At 39.3% G+C, this 6,414-nt stretch overlaps 1 long non-coding RNA gene across 1 annotated transcript; it reads left to right on the top strand.

Moving 5' to 3' along the window:
• The first annotated feature begins 404 nt into the window (after positions 1 to 404).
• Positions 405 to 5,240, top strand: LOC147711264 (uncharacterized). The gene is made up of 3 exons (XR_015295901.1): positions 405 to 565; positions 4,293 to 4,343; positions 4,966 to 5,240. It is a non-coding gene; the product is annotated as an uncharacterized LOC147711264 (long non-coding RNA).
• Positions 5,241 to 6,414: the final 1,174 nt, after the last annotated feature.

The following is a 6,414-nucleotide window of genomic DNA, read 5'->3' as shown; positions in this document are numbered from 1 at the left end:
GTCTGCCCTCTTGGGTACATATTGGCTCAGCAGGTTCTTAGCATGGAAATGATTTGCTTCTCTTAAACACAGAAGCAGACAGTTCCAATCAAGACTGAACTGCATAATCGGATAATGCAACAGATAGAACCCTTAGATGTGAATGAAATGATGCCATATAAAAAAGTCACCATGAAACCTGAGTCAGTATTTTTATTAGAGCAAACTGCTTGGGTGTGGGTGACTTTATTTAGAACGAATCACCCTAATGTCAGGGTGAAGGAAACACAAATTGCTAAATAAAACAACTGTCTAATAATTATTATGGGCGGGTTCATAGAAACTGCAACAAATGACAAGGTGAGCCTTAGTTATGATCAGCCACTGACCAGGGTATAAAAGCAGCACCTTTAGACAGCCAGGCTATCAATCAGACAACCAGTCTTCCTGTGTTTCTTCCTCAAGCAGCAGTGCAACCTCGAGCTATAGAGAACCATGTCTGCCAAGGGCGGAGGACATCACCAACACCATCACCAGAAGACACAATGCAATGATCCCTGCCAACAGACAAACCCCTGCCAGGACCGTAAGTGATAGCTTGATTACAAATTATTCTCCTAAATTGCCTTATCATTGTAAGAAAAATATACAGCTTTTGATGCTTGCATACAAATACTTGCTAGGGGTTCAATACATAAGGGTATTGATAGAGAGACTAGTTGGGGAGCAACAGAGTTATCAATGTTCTTTGAGGGAGTTAATAGACAACTCAAGTTCATATAGGTCAAGTGGATTTTGCACTTTTGTATTGCAGATGAATTACATTTCCACATACTTATGGCTGGAGAGATCGCTTGATTTAGTTAGGCCTGCACAATTGTTCGTCAAGTGCTGAATACAGGATTAGTGCAGAAGTCCCAGAGATCCAAAGTCAACAACTTAGCTGTTAGACGACAACTCCAAACTTGGGCCCAGATTTACAAAAATTTGTGTTGGGTTCATGTTAGATCTTAAAGTAAAACAGACACAAATGTTGTAGTGGGATTTACAATCCAAATCAAATTGAGGATTGTGTTGGAATATACCCCAAAATTATGGAAAGATGTGCAATGCACTGCCCTGTGTTGCTTTGCCTCAAGGGTGTGTTGTATTAGTCATGAATGGGTGCTAAAATGTAACCCCTTAGGTGTTTAGATAGAAATCCCTATCTAGAAAGAATTGTGGACATGGATTTGTGCCAAAATTCTGTGCCTTCTCAAGGCAAGATTATCAAGGAGAGATATATTCATGTATCCTCTTTTTTACCACTTTGCATGTTTGCTGTCTTATACACCACCCATACAATGTGGGAAATTCCTTAAAGCATAGATTTGGTTTGTGAAGTTTGTCTATGTTGATGCACTGAAGAAAAAAGTGCGCTAGCGCAGGGAGAGAGCACAGAGCAGTGTGATATCTTAGTAGATAGGGAGCTGTTCTGCTCTCTCGCATTCACACAAACTAGTGGAGCAGCTTTACTTGCTGCTCTGCATTACATGGCTTTTATGTAACTCTGAGTCATAATCTATTGACTGGCAAAAAATGGAAATGACTGAACATTGATTCTTCAGTGCTGCTCATTAGTCTTTTTTGATAAAGTGTTGCTATCATCAATAGCTAATGTGTAAACCTAATGCTAAGAGGATGAGCTGATCAATTCCTTGTCATACCACAGATTTGACTAATTGTCTTTCTTGTATTTGAAACTAACCAAACTTGGTAACACAAGGAAATAATACTCAGATTTACATGTAATTTACTTGATATGAAAATGCCCTTTCTTCAACGTGGACTAGCAATTTACCTCACTGCATATACTATAGCACACTAGGGAATAGTGATGTCAGAAGAAAACGTCAAAAATAAAAATTTAAAGTACCTTACATGGATTTGGAAACTCCAGAGAATACAGAACAAAGAGACAATACTCTTTGTCTAAATAAGAGAAAACATACTCCTGCCCTGTCACTCAGTTGAGCAAAATATACAATCTTAGGTGTTGTGTATACTGTGCAAATCCTTTCAAGGAGAAGGCCTTAATACATCATGAAGCTGACCACCCAATACACAATTTCGCAACTTTACATACCAACAAAGCCAACAGATTTCTGACTTTGTGAGTATATCTGCTGAGATGGGACATGAATACACAGTTTAGGCTTGGATCTCTATTTCAGAACAGGGTCAATACTAATTTGTATATGGGACCTTTCTGTAATGGCACAGTGAGCAAAGAAATAATGGAATTGATTGTTACCCAGAGTAAATATCATTGGTTGGGCTTAATGCAAATATTTCCTCGTATACTTTATGTTGTTACAAGGGATTACAATTCTGCAATCTTTAGGACTTTAACAGGTGGCTTATGTACATAAGGCTATTGACTGGCTAGACTAGGAGGCCATACTACATGGAGGAAGTCCAGAAATGTAACCAAATATTGCCATTTCCTTCACCATTGCTTCACAAGCTTATTAGAGCCATGACAAACTTTAAAACGACAATCTTTTGCGACCCGCCTAACTTTAATGGACATGTCTGGAGTTATTTTTTTTAAGGAATCTAAACATTTTGTGGAAGCAACATGTCATTTACAGACAGCATATATTCTATTGAAATGCCCACTAAATTTGCACAGACTTACCTTTTTACTGTTAAAACTATATTACACAAATGATAGCATGTGGAAATCCTACAGTTTTTCCTTCCACACTCACTGTACCCCAGCAAGATTGTCACATAATTCACTTTACTTTTCTCTCTGACAGCAAAATGAGAGGAGTTGTAAGCACCAATCCCATATAAAAAGCGTTATCAGGTTTTTTTTCAGAAGACGTAGCTTGTCATTTCACTTTCTGTCTTTGAAGCGCAGCAAATATGATAAGATAAATATAGAATTTTTTAGGTATTCTTATTTTATTTTTTTTGCTTGGACTTATGCGAGTAACCAAAAATCAGCTCCCGACTCACCAGTGGATCGTGACCCACAGTTTGGGAAAGACTGTCCTAAACAAATCATAGATGAGGGTTGACTTCCTCCTATCATGACAGAAACATATTGCCATTTCTGTTTAGTCTTTCTCACACATAACAGCCGAATGTGCTAAACTAGACCTGATATTGCATTCCCATAGCATAACAGCTGGTATGTTATTGGTTGGTTTCTGTAAAGCACTAACAAAATATCAGGAAGAGCAAGGTTATTTGTTAGCATGACTTACAATACAATACACAAAAAAAATAACAAAATAAATATGTCCCTAATCTGTTAAAATTTAGTAGTAGACAAACAGTGTTAAAGCAATATTACTAGGGCATTCTCTACAGATATGTGTGAGAGGTTGATCAAATATTGTATTAGTATTACCTTTCCAAAAACTAATATTGCAACAGATTCCTTACTTATCAAAGTGTTTTCAATAAACAGGGGCTTTTGGACTATCAAAACAAAGTTGTAGTTTAAATTGCTTAGAAAACGTGCCTCAAAAGCTACGATAACCAGATGACTTCATATCTCCAATAATGAGATGTTGACGTCCTGAGCTTTCCTTTTATGAACAGACAGTAATATACCTACCAGAGAACATTGTGTGGTTGAAGAAAAGGCCAAGACTTGAACAAGAAGTCCTTGCTGTTAGGTAGTCACAGGGTAACCTTATCCACCGATCAATCACAACTGCCACTGTTACCAATGCAGTGTTTGATGTTTGTTGTTTGCATTTGCCTAATTCTGTGAAAATATGCAAAATTATGTTTTAGTGCAGGAATAAAAGCAATCCTGAGGGTCATATTCCTTTAGGCCTGCTGCAGTATGCAGCACACATTGAAAGAGGACGTAACTAGAACAAATAAAGACATTTCCCCTCGTTACGCCTCTCCTGGGAAGGTGTATCTGTTTGCGGATTCCCAGGTCTACCAGTTCTGTTAAGTCTGGGCATGCATCAAAAACCATGGCAGTTTTTTGGGAACACCCATGCAACGTCCATGGAATGCCTTTCCAGGGCAGAGTAAGGCAACACAGCAATTTGCGCTCTGTTGCCTTACTCCAGATTTATGGAGAAATTCAAGAAATTCAGGGTAATGCAAACTGGCTTTGCGTGGCTTCATAAATCTTAAAGGTTGGCATTGCACGCGTACAATGTTGAGTGGTGCAAACGCGAACAAACCATCTCATAAAAATTCCCCCGTGTGTTTAGGAGTCTCTCACAACAAGTATGACTTTTAGAGAAAGTTAGAAGTGCATATGCTTACCGTGGCTCCTGTTTCTCTCGTTTCAGCATGCGCACCTGTCCAGCAGTGCCAGGACAACTCACAGAAGTGCGCTACAGGTAAGTAAAAGTTAATGACTGGAGAAAGATTTGGTTTGGGGTGCTTGGCGGGGAGGAATTTCTCAATTGAAATTCTCTGCATGGATTTATTTTGTGACCCTCTTTTGAGACCCTGTTCTGGGACTTGTTTTCAGTGCCCTAGCTCCCAATTTTGTCCAATAATGGGACCGAATGTGCTAATGGCCTTTACATTCAGCAAGGCATCATACAATATAGCTGCTTTAGCGAAGTCAACAGGCCAACCAATGGGAGACGGGTGGCAAAGTGACAGTCGCCCCTGCTTATAACTAACGAGGGAAAGCACAAATGTTTTGCGACTTTTCCTGATGACACAAAACATTCCGATCTCTTCCTTTGTGCGTGCTCACGCTTATGTCGTTCTGGGACGTAGTGGTGACGCAGGGGCGTATGTTATCAATGGTGGAGCAAGAGCAGTGGTTCCACGGCACAGAGACCGGGGGTCCATTGAACACTGAATACTCATCATCAAACAATGAGCATTATATCTCCACATGGCTGATTCAAGCTGTTTATGAAGACCAGAAACATTACACTGTTGATATTTTTAATAATTGTGTGCAAATTTTAATATCAATCAATTTCGCTGCTTGTATTTTTTTAGTGGATCCCTGCAACCCATGCCTTCCTGATCCCTGCCAAGACCAAAGGCCAGGACACTATATCGGAGCCAAGAAGTGTTAATGGGCTGCCTGGCAGGGTCTCTACATCAACAACATGAGATGCCAGTACATGCAGGAGGGAAAGTTGAAATTATGGCCCATTCAACCACCACTTATAAGATTGGGTTTCCATGTAAACATCTTCCTGTTAACCCCATTCATGATAATTATGTAGATTCTGTTACTTAAAAAAATAAAACCAGCTCTCTTGACCTAATATTGATTGTCGACTAATGGCTTTTTTCAACGAAAATGGAAGGGTACTTTTAGCATGGATGACCCGCACTGTAACACATTGTCGATGGAAGAGGAAGACCAGCAATTGTTTCATACCAACATGTCACAAATATGTTTTCCAAACATCTTAATGAGTGGTGCCATGCTGGCACATCCCAGTTATTTTAAGAAAATGCCTTGTTAAATTTCTAAGACAAATGCAAACGATGGGTAGTAAGTGCCTGCCCTGGTTTGAGATGAAACATCCAGATAGGGAATTGATCATGTCCTAACGGTTTCTTTCCCAACCCTGAGAATGTTTTAAAGAATTGTAGGCAAATTGCGCACTTTGCAACACAACTTGTAAATATCTATACTTTTTACATATAATTAGGAAGCTACCACTCCAAACATTCTAATATTTATGGACTCCCAAGAAAGGGCAGATGGAGGTGGGGGAGTGGGGGTGCATTGGGGGGCGGGGTTCCCTCAACCCCAAGAAATGTTTTAAAGTATGCAGCACTTTTTTTGCAGCAACTTTTCCATCATGACATGGTTAAAAAGGTTTTAACGGCAAACTAAATATTACGGATCTACAGGTAGACATGGGCTCCTGTCATTTTTCACAATCAGTGCAACACCTTTCTTCCCTTCTACCTTGCACGTTCCTTCATTTCCGCATGCTGCCCATGTCATTTGTCAGTCATATAGTTTGACTGGAAATATTCTTAGAAGGAGTCTTACATATCTCAGGATCCCACACATTCAACAGCAGTGCCATTTCTACTGTCAGGCAGGCAGGTGTATCATGCTCAGACAGCAGAGCTGCCATTCAGGTTCAAGGCATCTATTAGAATCAGGTAGGAGATATATCACTTAGCTAACAACATTTGTATATAATCAAGCCTCAGGCAGTGTGATTTATAGTAATAATAATGTGATAAAATAATATACAAATAGATCATGAAATGTCTTGACAACACATGAAATTGCAATCATAGCTACACGTTAGGTCATTTTACATTAAGGAAGTGAATACACAACATAATAAATAGACGGACCTAAATCAACATGAACTATTACTGATATCTTAAATTTAAATGTTTTATGATGTGCATACATTTTGTCCCGGAAAACCAGCTTGCCGGTTTGTGAAAATACAATAATTGGCCCCT

The sequence above is a fragment of the Lissotriton vulgaris genome, chromosome 5 (genome assembly GCF_964263255.1).
Source record: "Lissotriton vulgaris chromosome 5, aLisVul1.2, whole genome shotgun sequence".
Classification (NCBI taxonomy): domain Eukaryota; kingdom Metazoa; phylum Chordata; class Amphibia; order Caudata; family Salamandridae; genus Lissotriton; species Lissotriton vulgaris.
This window is presented reverse-complemented; position numbering and strand designations above follow the sequence as displayed.